Source organism: Diadema antillarum, unplaced genomic scaffold (assembly GCF_040938485.1).
Source record: "Diadema antillarum isolate AM-2024a unplaced genomic scaffold, OU_Dant_1.0 seq00001920_RagTag, whole genome shotgun sequence".
NCBI classification, from domain to species: Eukaryota; Metazoa; Echinodermata; class Echinoidea; order Diadematoida; family Diadematidae; genus Diadema; species Diadema antillarum.
The window spans coordinates 144415-160005 of record NW_027272583.1 but is presented as its reverse complement, the minus strand read 5'-3'; positions in this window follow the sequence as shown (position 1 = coordinate 160005).

The following is a 15591-nucleotide window of genomic DNA, read 5'->3' as shown; positions in this document are numbered from 1 at the left end:
ACTAGACAGTTCATTCCTTGAGCTATTATCCTCTGTACAAAGATGCAACATTTACTCATTTAGTTTGCAATGATGGCAATTTGTTACTATTCAAATCAATCGAATTTTTCCTTATTTCTTTGTTAATAATGATATTTTGTGCATTGTATAAGGGAACTTTATGTATTTATGAACAATTTGTATTTTGTAAACGGGAATTAGAAGTCTTAAGACTTGTCACTCGTCTGCATATTTTTTTTGTTGTTGGTGGCAATAAACCCGATCTTTTCAATTCATTAAAAAAAGATATAAGGGAGTGTATAGCATTACTATAAAAAAAAAATGTTGCAACGAACCAATATTTGAGGGAATAACCCCGCTATAGTGCACAATACTAATGAATGACAGGTGTTCTGAAGAAGAAAAAAAATGTGATCAGTTTAAACGCCTAATAGAAAGATGTAAGTTTCTCTTGTTGTGTTGACAAATACCTTTTCGGTGTATAGAGAGAAGCTTTGTAATTGTTTTAGAATTTTTGTTATGTAATCTTCTATTTTCGAAGTGCTGTTGGCATATTTGAAAGAAAAGTGTGAAGTGTAAAAAAGAATACCCCAAAAAGTACACTTCATATCCTAAATAAGGACATGGTAAGAAATGACTATGAGTGCTCGAATAGCAATCGCCATCCGTTATGATCAATATAGCGGAAGTTGTTCTTCGGAGGATGGGTTACAGAAGCGTCAACACATCGAATGGTTCAATGTTACGGAAATGCTCCACGGGCTCTCAACATTGGCAAGCAATACTCTTAGAGTCTTCGTGAAAGAAATTCCATTTACTGAGAATAAAAATACAGGTGGAAAAAACACTGATCACGTTTCGAATGCACAGCAGTAGTAATAAATGAAATACGTTGATATACAATGATCATTATAAGCCAGATCGTAATGATGATGCAATGCTGATAGCCAGAAAAACCTGCTCTGCGACGGTAATCGGTGCATGTATTTGAAAATTATATGTATTTATAATAATAATGATCTGTTATTAATCTACGCTAATAATTGAACTTACATTAAAGCCCGAAAAGTTGCAATGAAAGGTGATTTCGTTAAAAATCGGAAATTTCACTTTTGTTTTATACAGTTCTAATGTTTGGTGTTTTAACTGTCTCCACTGAATCTATGCGAGCACATAAATATCTGAGAGTCCAAGTTTGTTTAGGTTTGAATGAAACATGTTAGTGTTTCTGATTATACAAAGCAGACCTTGTCAAAACTTTGTCTGTCTTGTAGCCTGCTATCTAATCTTTTCTTGTTTTTCTTTTGGACAGGCTATATCATTTGAAAACCGAAAGACAAGGAGAATTTGGAAATTTCAAAATTAGAAATCGATGTTCGGCGTCTTTGTCAGGCTTTAGATGTGACGGCCGTGAAAAGATGTTTACATCTGATTCAGAAACAGGACGGTGCCCACTGTCATGACTCCTGGACGCTTGTGTCGCTAAGCGACTTTAAATTACGCCGCCAACAGGGTAAAGTAGCTTGCTATGATCGTCAAATCTCTTTAGCGATGTTTATATGTATATATGTATTATCATGACTATGAATCATTATGATACAGGTATGTATGTATGTATGTATGTATGTATATTATTTGCATGTTTGTATGAATGGTTTGATTTCCGGTCTTAAACTCGTAGCTTATAACATACATTACAATCATGATATATTAAATATCATATCATAATATCATAATTGTAATGTTCATTATCTTATGCACGTATATGTAATGTACGTTATATATCTCCATATCCTCAGTTGTATATTATGTATAATTATCAGAAATTTTATGATATGCATATCAACCATGATACTGTAATGTAAATATATAACGTACATGCATGATATACGTGCGTAAATATGTGTATATATTTATATATATTACACGTCATATACAATACATAATGTAGGGCCTATCTATATCATTATAATTTATGAACTTTGCTCTTAATATATGGATGAAAGCGTACACACACATGTTAGCACAATGAACGACACATTATTAGCTGTATTGTTCTACTTTCCACTGACGTATAGCATCGATTGTTATCGTGATTGCAGCTTTGAAAGCAGCAATGAAGAAAAGCGCATGCCCACACACACACACACACACACATACACACACACACACACACACACACATATATATATATATATATATATATATATATATGTATATAGGACCCTATATACCTGTTTGCATGAACACAAAGAAATCACACTACGTCAGAACGAATCTCTACATTGATTATTGAAAAGACAAAAAGTGAAATGCATCCCAGTGGCTGCTGATAAAGACTGCTGTTATTTTGACTTAATTTCTCTAGGGTAAAATGGGGTAACTGGGACACTGCGGCAAGTGGGACACTTACGGATTATGGGTACGTAAATTGTTTAGGAGAAGGCATTAGTGGAGTAAAAGTTTTTGTACGAACAAACAGTTATGTAGAAACAAAATGGGTGCCTTCATTGTGATAAAAATTAGAATTATCAGAGCTAAAATCATCAAAAATCCTTAACATCCCAAAGCCTCACTCCAAGATTTTGCGGCTTAGCTATTTTATGAGCAACAGTGGATAAGATTTGGTAGTGTTTGGTGTCCTTTTTGACTAAAAAAGCATATTTTATTGTCGTAACTGAAAGACTGTACGTAACTAGGCGTTTCAACAAAACGTAAGTAGATTTTAACTACAATGTATCTTTATTAGTTTAATTTAGGGCATTTTCTCCTCAGATGAAACATTGATCGATAGCGTGTTGACAGCGACGTCATCATCGAGATGATAGAGATTCTTGTCAGTGTTTTGTTAGTATTCAGAATCATTTTAGTCTTTTTTTTTCTTCAAAATATGTCATTGACAATTCACAGGTCCGAAAACTCCTGAAAAGACTCGTTTTAGTCTTAAGAAGATTATTTTAAGTAGAAAATGATAATTTTGTGGACTGAATTACTCATGGAAATTTCATCTTGTTGGCCTCTATGTGATCATTCCTTGATGTTTAGGCGGTTAATTTGAAAATCGAAATAATGCACACGCAACTGAAAATAGATTCTAAAATTATTATCGTGCTTATGGTGCTACTTTTTTCACCAAAACTTCTTGTATAGGGAACTATTTATTCAATTAACAATCAAAATAGGGGAGAAAAATGTTACATTCCATCAATTGCAGCATTAAAGCATTTCCTGTTCCACTAGCCCCATGGGGTTGGGGTATTAAGTGGGACGCACGTAAAATGAAAGGCATTGGTGACTTTATCAGTTCCGCGTACTTTCACCTTTCTCATTTTGTGAAGACAAATCTTTGCGTATAGTGCTGTCCCACTTACCCCAGTAAGTCGGGGCAAGTGGGACAATGGAGTAGTTATGGTTAAAGTGTAATCTTGAACTTAATCATGAATAATATTTACCCAAAACAATATCACATATTCGTATTGTGTTAATGGTCAAACTGTGATGCTTGAACATTTCCTGGCACATTTGATTTTTTATTGATTTACAAATAAAGGCTTATTAAAGTGTCCCACTTTGAATACCCCACTTTACCCTACTATCATCCTATAAATTTGTTTGTTTGTTTGTGGGTTTTTTTGTCTTTTTTGTTGTTGTTTTTTTGTTTTTGTTTTTTGTTTTTTATGGGGGGGGGGGCAGAGTTATCGACGTCACTGTGAGGACCCATTCCTGCAAGACGTGTGTGATACACATTGTTGGCGTCGGTGTTTGAACTACGCTGCTGTGGTCAAGCAGCATGCTGTGCGTTAGACCAATATACCAGATGGTGGAACCGTGCAATTTCCGTAGATACTTTTTCTTTCTTTTGTTGTTTTGTTCTTCTTGAAATAAAAAACCAGACTTGTGGGTTATAAGAGTAGAACCTAAAGGTCCTATTTTATTGCACTCAACAATTGACACGTTCTGAATCAAAATTAGCGTCTTTACGTTCATTTAGAAATTAATAAATTGACATATTATATATTTAAAAGAACATTAAATCAGCATGAAAGCTTCATTATTATACCAGTTCCGCCCCCAGGGATTTCATGCACATGGAACGGAAAGATAATTTACGTATGTTTGTGACGTTCGTGCGTGCGAGGGTATGTGGTTGGCAATACGGGAGTTATAGTTTGTATGTGGGTGTACGAATCGTGCGTGTATACGGCGTCACGGTATTATCCGGTATTATCCCTTTATGGAAGAAGTAAGAACATGATACCCGTTACATTTATCATAACCTGAACATGCATCCGGGGTTTAGTCCGGTTTTTATGAAGTACTTTTGTGTTTTACTTCGTGTCTTTTCTATTACTAGTCCCTAGAAACTGAAATATAAACCCCTGATGACGGTGAATGTATCGGTTTACAACTCTGAGTTCAATTAACAACAACATAAACAGGTTAGCTATTTTTTCTTATTTTGTTTAATATATTATATTAAAAAGTATAAGTAGAATATTACATTTAACACACACACACACACACACACACACACACTCGCACACACACGCAAATATATCCAGAAAATGGTTAATCAGCATTTTAAAAGATGTCACTCCAACCTTTTTGAAACTGTTAAATTCAACACTCAAAATGTTAGGTTTGCCATATTTTGAATGGTAGTTCCGAATTGTGAGTGTTGAATTTAGCATTCTCAGTGTTAAATCTAACATTCAACAAAATGTTTTAGGAATGACAGCTTCTAAAGTGTTGATTTACCATTTCACTTTATTAGAAGTACAATGTATATGTATTTATAGGCCTACATTATTTGCTTGTGTGTGTATATGTATATATTATATATATACATATATACATTTTGTATAGAGAGAGAAAGAAAGAGGGAGAGAGAGAGATTAAAACTGCACCTATTAATGTGATCCTTTGTGAAAGTAATCCGGAAAGTACAAAAATATTTCAGTAAAAGTAAATTGAGTTGAACACCTGTTGAATAAAAAAGAACTCACATCTTTTGCACGAATTAGAGTGTATATACCCACTTGAATAGTAACAATGTAAGTCAATCACATCGTTCCCGGAGGATTAATCAGCAAGCAATCAAAGCGATATGAATACAAAAGTTATTTTTATTTTCATGTTCGATACACTTGTTTTAATCACTTCTATCGCTGTCTTTATCATTGTTTACGTCAGATCGTTCATGAATTATCAACAAGTCTTGCATTATTCGTTGATTTACTTTTTCATTTTCGTAAAAGTCATGACAACATCAGATGAATGGAGCAATTAAAAGTGTTCTTCAAACAGGAATAGATAATAAATCATTATCAAATTTGATACCGACACGGTTAACTTTTGCTAGGTTAGATTTGTTTTGCGATCGTAGTGAAAATATGCTACCTGGGTTTTTCCTCCATGAATACGCGGTTGTCATTGCAACAAGCCCACGAACAATAACCTGTGACCTAAATTTTAAAAGTTAACCTTGTTCCCACGGACTTTTATGACTTTTCAGTGGTGTCAGACCTGCGTTGTCCTGTTTATTGCTGCCCAAATACTGAGTGATGGGGAACATCAACGTCATAGCGGGTCTGGTTTCCGATACCACACAACGCCCCAACGAACTGTACGAAAAATAGGTTACCATGGTCACAACTTTCGTCTTTTTTTTTTTATATGAAATATCATATGAATGATTTTGCTCTGATAAAAGTATTAAAACAAATACACACACAAGCTGAGTATGAAAAGCAAGAAATCAGTCAAGTGTAATAATCATACTTACTTATACTTATATCGTTAGAATGCTGTTTTATAAGTTATGGGGTGGATGCATAAAATAAAATTACATTGCGTAGTGTGTACTCTCTAAAAAAAATTCGAGTGAAAATATTCACTCTTAAAGGAGTGAATTTAAAAAAGAGTGAATTTAGAGTGAAATTTGAGTGAATGTTCATTTTCACTCGAATGAACATTTTCACTCTAAATTCACTCTTTTTTGTATTCACTCCTTTAAGAGTGAATATTTTCACTCGATTTTTTTTTTTTTTAGAGTAGAAAAAAAGTTTGATCGTAAAACACGTTAAGTGTCGTTACAAACATTTTCTAGCAATTTCGTCATCAGATAAAGAGCAAAGTAAAACTTTTTCGCGGTTATTCCTCACTTCTTAAATCACAAGGAATATTCTTGAAGTACACTGTGATAAGTAAAAATGTCCTACATTTTCTTATTGCTTTTGTTGTGAGGCGTAAGTGCTGAAATTCTAACAATTGTACTTGACTCTGTCTGATGGCAGATCTCTTCACAAATTTAAAGGGATGGTACAGTTTTGGTTTAGATGGGGCTGCAGGTAACCAACTTTATGTGTGTGTGTGGGGGGGGGGGGTATTCACAGTTTATTTGATGAAAATTGGTCTTGAAATGTTGAAGATATCCAAAAAAAAGCGATCCTAGTCACGCTAGTAGAATGTGACAGACCACGACTTTTATTAGGATCTCTTTGTTTTACCTTGTTTTGGATATCTCAGTCATATCAATTTAATTATAAACTTCAATTTCCCTCAGAACTTTTGATATGACCTTTAGCATTCTGGTTTCTAAATATCTCGCAAAACGTTATAAGCTGAATCCTCACCTCAACCAATACTATACCATCCCTTTAAAGTCATTGAAAATTGACGATGCGTTCTTCTGCCATTTCAAGACAACACATTATTATCGAAGACACAGGACCTATAAGATGATGTTATATGTTATTAAAACCATGCGTTGTGTGACTTTAAATAATACTGAATGCGTGTGGTTGTGTGTGCTAACTTATTTCGAGCATCATGTTCCTATAATATAGTCAATCATATCACATTTTCTTTGAGCATCATATTATTCAAGAATGTTGACGCTAAACAATGAAGACGAAACTGCAATCATATATCAAAGGGGATAACATAGACTTGTCGTCAAAAAAAGCGCTTTACAGAAAAAAAAAATGTTTTCATTGTGCTATGATAAGAAATCTTGTGTGAAATCTAAAGAGGATTAGACCCAAACGAAAATTCCGGAATCCTGAAATCATAAAAAGCTACTTTTTTTTTTTACTTGATATCGAGAGTAAAACTCAAAAGTTCCATAACCCTTCAACATTCCGAGGTGCAAAGTTTGAACCATAAATGCATGGGTTTTTTAAAGATTAAACGTGGCCCCCTGAAACTGAAAGCAACAGATGATAATCAAAAGTCTTTTGCCTATGCGTGATATTTTGTTAAACAGTAATAGTCACAATGGTGCAATCAGAATGTCTTCATTGTTATCTGGCGACGAGACAAGGTCGGAAATGAACGTCGATTGCATGGTGTGCTGTCGGTGATTCATACCAAGGTGCGTTTTTTTTTTCCTGCTTTATCTTTTGTTTTTGCAAAACAAAATGACTGTCTCCCGAAGGGATGGATACCTCCACACGGTTTACCTAGCCTTAATAACAAGGACAGAAATACTTTACTTGGCGTCAATCAGGTACTTCTAGTCCAGCTTAACAACAGCAATTTAAAAGCATTACTTACCATTTGCAGATGAAACAAAAATCCAGCAGCAGGGCTTCAAACTGATTACCTAAAATGTGAGTTAGTGATAGGAATAACCAATGAAAAATCTTTAATCAGTATAGTTGATGTTAAGTATTGATAGATATATCACAAAATGTGAAGAATGGTTGAAATAAAATTGTTTCTAGAATAAACCGTCTAAAGTTATGGTTTATTGCAAAAATAGTGATATCTCCTTATATTTTAGGTTTTATTGCTATATTTTTATATGTAAGATATTTGTGATGCAGCTGACCTACGCACATGCTTCAGATGTGATAAATTGAACATTTTCTTTAATCACTTCTCCAAACAGGTAAACAATAATACCTTTAACGTGCACAAGGTAAGGTTGACCTGAAGAAAGATGGTTGGGTCCCTTTTTCTCAAGTTTCTCAAGATAGGCCTAAGTCCATTAAGTTGCAACCACATTTTGGACAAGATGGCTTACTGATTGTTTATTATCAATTATTGTATATCAGTATGTGGTTAATCTTTTTACCAGATTGATCAGAGGATTTGCAACTCCACGCTGGAATATAACTAATATCATATTAACAATGCTTAAAGGGGATGGCTATTGATATGACCGATCAGTGGGAATCAGTGTGAATGCTGAGGGATGATTGTTCCAATCCTTGTGGGATTCATTTAAGAGTACATTATAATATCTACTGTTGTGTGAAAATTATTTGCTTCAAAATGGTCTCATATTCAAGTAATGTGCAGATTAATGCCCCGTCACTGACCAGGCACGCTAACCTGGAAACATTAAACTGCACATTACTTGAATATGAGACCATTTTGAAGCAAATATTTTCACACAACAGTAGATATATAATGTACTCTTAAATGAATCCTACGAGGATTGGAACAATCATCCTCCAGCATTCCCACTGATTCCCACTGATCAGTTACTAGCCATCCCCTTTAAGCATGAACTAAAGATCATGATAGAAATATTAACATTAAGATAGCACTGAAATAAATGTACGCAATTTAATGAATTAAGTGCTCGTGAATATTTGAGTGTATAACTGAATGAACACGTGAAACGATTATTAAACAGATATATGCGTACGTACAAACACATAAAGTTTGAGCTTGAGAGAAAAATAAATAATAATGATGTTGCCACCTCAATGAAGGAACACATATATAATCAGATTCTTAGCATTGTGGCGTATTCTTACCCTGACATTCCGTACAACCAGCTTTTGAATTATCAGCTAAACTTTGTCAGTGCGGTATAAATGGGTCAAAAATGAAATACAACGGCAATACTTAGTACGTAACAGATACAAACAAAATCCTCTTGCAATGTTTTTTTTTTGTAATAATGCTAGCGTGAATTCGTGAACATGTTTGATATTGAATTATATGTGGGTGAGTGTGTGTGTATGTGGGTGTTGGTGTGTGTTTGTGCGTAAACAACATGTGGTTTCTTTTCGGCACGTTTCACGTGCGCGATGAAATTTATCGAAAGTGCACGGGGAAACCAATAGACTTGTACCTGGTCAATAATGACGCACTCGGGCCAGCTCCTGACGTCATCTTACCACCTGGCAATGACATCGGGCCGAGCAGGACCAGCAAAATTCCCAGGTCGTTCCCTGGATACTGCAACTTTCAATGCCAAACAAACTTCCAATCTCGTCTATTTCCGCGTCGTCTTCCCCTTAACATTTCCTTGTGTTTGTTGTCGATGTTGTTGTACAAAAGCCAGAAACGGAAAAAGGTGCGTGTGTTAGTTTCAATTGCGAGAAGTTATTACAGATTTTATAGGGCCTATTGTATATAGCCACTGTTTTTGTTTTTGTTTTTTATAGCAACAGTCTTATGTTTTGATAAAAGAAAGTACGTTTATCCCTTATTGGTTGCTATTTTATATTTCGCCCAGAAACAGCCCTGTGTGCAATCAAAGTCATCGCCTCTACCAATTTCTGACATTTCAAATAATGGTACTTGTTTGTACTTTAAAGTGCTATGCATATAAAAAAAAAGGAATAATGGTAACGATAATGATATCATTGCTGATACTGTACTCAAAAAGGTAATGGTCGGTGAGAATAATTAATAAAATGATGATAATGTGGTCTCGACATCCAGAAATACAATCATTAATAGAATCATTAGAATTGTCAGTCTTTGCTCACGTCTTCTTATAGGCTCTTCGAACACCACGAAGGTACAAATGATACACCTGTCTCAAAAGGAACACGCGAGGTCACACATCTTGTGCAAAGATGAACGCTGGCGTCGAACCCATTATTTGAAGAGTCCAGATCTGCATGTCTCTGATACTGCGTCTGTAATGATCGATCAAACGTTCTGGTGAAGTTCATCATACCGAAGGGTCGTTATTCCGAAACATAGGATGACACGGTCATTGTGCACGTTAAAAATACACAATGATAGATGAACTCAATATACCAGACACCAGACATTACTTTCGTGACAATGGTAATGAAACAGGCTTTTTGCATTTTTTTTTCTTACAATAGAAGTGATAGCATTCGAAATGTGCACCTTCACGACATGTTGAATGTTAATGACCTTTTCACTCGTTTTAGAGTGACCTCAGGGATCACTCCAAAATCTTCGAGTGATCCCTGAGGTCACTCCAAAATGAGTAAAAATTAACATTTTCACTAAAAATTCACTCCAATTTCACTCTAAACTCATTCTTTTTTGTATTCACTCCTTTAAGAATGAATATTTTCACTCGATTTTTTTAGAGTATAATGTTTGCACATGACAGCAGCACCATATCGACTTGTGAAAACCAAACGTAATTTTCTCCGCAGTTTGATCCTATATTGTTAAAACAACATTCAATCCCGCATATTACTCCCTTTCAGAACAATTGAGCTTACACGCTTACTTGGCCTACATTATCATTAATTTGGTCAGCACAGTGTGAGACATACGTGTATATCAGTGTATTTTGTTTTCAAACAATTTTCACCTCATACTATAAATAGAGAGTGACCCAGCAATGCTTTCAAAGTGAGAGTTTTGTAAAGGAAAATCACACAACCATGAAAAGTACACGCAAACTTCCATCAAAGCTCAGTGTTTCTTTCCCCTTGCACGTGATACATTTTAACTATGATGAGATTAACACACTCGGCTGGTTTCAAAATGATTTGTTAGTCTAAAGTGAGAAGTAAAAGTAAAAGTGTCATCTATCATAACTATTTAGAACAAAATATACTTATCGTACGTTTTGGAATGTTTCCAAACTATAACAGCTGAGGCGGCATTTCCTCCCAAGAAGACCCGACATTTGATGGGGCTTCCCCTGAATGATATAGTATTTATTGCGAATAGTTTTAATGTGTTGTTCCTCAAACAGTTAACGTCGCTATCGATGGAAGCCAGACACGTCTTTATGACCAAAATGAATACTTCGTGTGCGTCATTTTTACTTTCACTTCAATTATTTGTATCCCTATAAAGGAAAGAGAATTTCCTATGGAATAAAAGTGAAGTACGTGTTTCGCGGCTTCACCAACACACAAAACGAAAATCCTAACAAAATACATGACAACAATAAAATATGATAGATTTATGGCTAGTCATATCCTAATGTCAGGCACTATTATGCTCAGGAGAGATTCGGGAACAGTAAAATTAATGCTTAATGCTTTATGCCTCAGTCTCTGTATAATACATAATAAAGAATTCAAAGCATTGTCATGAGATGATATCTACCATTTTTATCTTGTTTCATATGACAAGAGAACTTACTGAAGGTAATATATGCCCCATCCTTTATGTCTCCTGACCATATTCATATTAACTGATCTTTTTTTTCATTAATATTGACATTGATGATAATTTCTTCACAGCCCTTAAATGAAAATATATTCTGAAACGAATACATTTGCAGGTTTAGCTAAATTTCCATTTCCATCCCTACTTAATTTGCACTACGCCTATATACCTTAAAAATACTATTATGATAATTGTTACTCATTATGCTCATGATCACTTGTATTTCGTTTATTTACGTTCTATAAATTATTATGTTCTGCTAATGCATTTTATATAATTTTCCCTGTTCATTTAATGGAAATGAAAATAAAGTTGAATAGAATTGAATAGAATTGAATTGAATTGATTGAATTGAATTGAAAAATATTGAATGAGATATTTTAGGACTTGTGCTTTTCCCCTTTTCTTGATTTAAACTGAAAACATTATTCTAAATTTTGCTCTATCTCAGCTTGATTACGTTTTCTTGAGTGAGAAAGTCATTTAATGACAATCAATATTAATCTTCACATCGTAGTGCAGTGCCGAGTTTGAAAATTTCGAATGGGTCATTTCCATTACCGCCTCACACGGCTCACATTTCGTGAGAAACATTTACCACTTTACATCCATTTCACAAAATTCACAGATTGATATACCGTATGTCAAAAAAAAGAAGAATTACAACGGTACCCTCCGCAGTGATAACTTCAAAAATAATTAATCAATCCAAATACAACTTATAGGCGCCACGCGCCATGCCAGTCGCGCATGCTACTTGCGGCGGCTTCGTCCGCCACCGCTCATTGGTTGGAGACCGTTCAAGACTTGGTGCCAAATGTTAAACTGAAGAGACCTCACATTCCTATAGTATTTATAAAGGTACGCGCCATGACAGGGCTGGATTTTATTGTTATTGTTATTGTTGTTTGTTTTTTTTTTTGCTGCTGCTGCTGTTGTTGTTGTTACTATTATTATTGTAAACCTTTTCCCCGTTCAGAAACATGCAGTCCGTTCCAATAATCTATCCGGTAGTGATCATTCTCTCTAAAAAAATCGAGTGAAAATATTCACTCTAAAAGGAGTGAATACAAAAAAGAGTGAATTTAGATTGAAATTGGAGTGAATTTTGAGTGAAAATGTTCATTTTCACTCGTTTTGGAGTGACCTCAGGGATCACTCCCAAATCTTCGAGTGATCCCTGAGGTAACTCCAAAATGAGTGAAAATGAGCATTTTCACTCAAAATTCACTCCAATTTCACTCTAAATTCACTCTTTTTTTGTATTCACTCCTTTAAGAGTGAATATTTTCACTCGATTTTTTTAGAGAGTTATTGCAATGAGCCAAACACTGTGCCTGTATACAGAGTACAGGTTAGAGCTCATGATTCAGATCTGGGCACTGGTGGTATTTTATCACGGATCTAATGAGCATACCGTTTCCATGGATGCCATCTCTTCAAATCGTACAGAGGAAAGAGAAAGGAGATAGAGATAGATACGTAGCTAGATTGATAGATACAGAAAGAGAGAGAAAGAGAGAGATATATAAAGAGACGTATTCCACGAAACCGGGAATCCGGAAGTAACACAGATATCAGAGTCACGTTGGCAGTAGAAGGTTTTGAAGGGATATGTTGCTGTTAGTTGTTGTTGTTTTTTCTCGGGGTAGGGTTTTTTTGTAACTATAATGTAATACAAATGCAACAAAATAGAGTTGTAAAGCAATGAAAAAAAAACTGAGAGTTCAGTGACCGAAATGCTTGATTTGATTATGATCTCTTATAGATAGGATGTCCCGGGTTTGAATCATGGAGGAGGGTCACGTGATAGGGTGAAACCAATGATGACAGTGCAAGTACATGAAATCATTGATTGGAACCTTGTCTGGCGTGTCCAATACACTTTACCCCCTTCGTCCTGCTTTAACATGGCTAAAACTTCTCGAGCACCTGACACTATACAGGTATTGCTCTTTACTGTCGATCTCCTCATTTTTCACATGTCACCATTTGGTTTTGACTCAAAAGAAGAAGCAGATATCTTATCATAAACTTTTATAATGCATTTATGCAATCAACACTATACAATTTTCGTTATTTTCTATGGTTCTTTGAAACAAAAAAGCAACTCCTTTTTTTTTAAATGCCCATGGTAGAGAATACCACATATCAATTTAATTTTGTATATATTATAGGCCATTGATTTGGGTGTGTAAAACGAATTTGGAATCATGAAACTTGCGATCATTTCATCAGAGTCATTCAGTCTCTTCAAGCACACGAATTTGAATGCAAATAAAATGAAAATAGATATTGGAAATTGGAAAACCTTTACGTGGGTGACACATCATGATACAAATAAAGCTGTAAGATAAAGATCGCAAGAAGAATACAATGATCATAATGAAATTACAGAAAATGGAAATTGAAATCCGAGCCCAAACACGAAATTGAACTTTTAATTTCCGTGCCTAAAGGCAAAGTTTAAGAATGGTTTCATGAAAAACGTGTTGAAACCAAAATCACTCCATCGTTTCAAACACGCGAATTTGAATGAACATAATGGGAAAGTGGATGGTAAACGAAATTAGAAGGAAATGCCATATCATCATTATTAGCAACAGTAGTAGCCGTATAGTAGGAGAGGAGGAAGAAGTGGTGATATTGCTCGTATTGTGATTATGATTATTGTTATGATATTGTTATTGTTGTTCCGTCCTGTCTTACATTATTTCATGCTAAGTATTTGTAAACTAGTATTTTCATAAGAATTCTTCAAGTGGTTCACGATATACAAGCATGCCTTTTAGCGGACCTCTCAATTCTTTTTTCTCTAAACATAACTTTGCATTTTGTCGGTGTGCATGCATATCTTTATTGTTTGTTGTCAACAATCATTTATCCTTTGCACAGTTGAATGTATGCCTACAATTGATAAAATGTAACTCCTTATCTATTCTGCCTTGTGTATTGTTGGGAAAATGAAAATAAATGGAATGAATTCAATTGAATTAAATTGAACTGAATTATTATCACTATCATCATAGTTCAATGTGACTCTAAATTGCTTTATTAAATGACCTTCTTATCATCTTAATGAGTCTTTTCAAAATCGGAAATCAGACTTAATTTCTTTTTCTTTCGTCATGGCATTAAAGTTGTGTATTTTGTTCATTGCTTTTATTTATGCTTGGGAAAAATATTTATTCATTCTTCCACCCACAAGGCTCTGTCAAAAGATGCCTATCATGGTCTTTATGGCCAGAATGGAGGTTAAAAGAAATCATGGATGAAATGATAAACAAGTTTTTTAAAAAAAAAAAACTTTTTTATCTTTCTACTGCAGTAAGTCGGGGAATGGTCGACTCACAACAGTCACCTATTTAAGATTTAAACAAACTGATATGTTTTTATTGTATATATATCAATACATATACGAGGATGTACAATAATCTATAGGTCGACTTTGGGCTATTGTTGAATACTGTTCTTCGAAATTTCGGGGCGAGTATAAAAACACCTACTGGACTTCAGTTTCACCGACGCGCAGTTGGGTATGATACTAGTAATCTGATCACGCGCCTGCCCCTTTAGACCCCGGATGTAAGTCTGCATTGAAGATAAGCCTTGAGGAAAACTCGTAAGCTAGCCCTTTCATCGCGGATACATATTTACAACAGAGGAATAAAAAACGCACTAAAAGAGAAAGAAATCTCAAAAGAGCGGAAAACGGAAGTAAACTTTGAGATGGGATTACTTCATCTTGTATTTTCTGTTCAGTCTTGTTATTTCTCACAATCGATCTCCCAGCAATGTCTTTGAAATAATTATATAAACGCATACATACGAGCATGCATGCAAAGAAACATACGGGGGACGTAAATACACAGATAGTATGCACCTGCACATACCTACTCACATTTTCATTTCAATCATAGTGTGTGTATGTGTGTTTGTAATTCAAACGTTCGGTCTTAAAGTGGAGATTTTTTTTCTACCTTGCACCGGAGAGGCTTAATATGCTTTTTATTTATTTTTCACAACCTGAGGCGCATTACATCACACGCCATGACCTAACAAAGCTGTTATTTGTTTCTAAAAACGGAATATTTTTCCGGTTATTTTATGTCCGTCACGATTATAGCTGTAATCAAATACTTAGTATGACTGTAGTTGGAGAAGAGGGCAATGACCCTCACTGATCATTGGGACATTCGGATTTGATTCGTCGTTCCGTCATCTGTATTTATC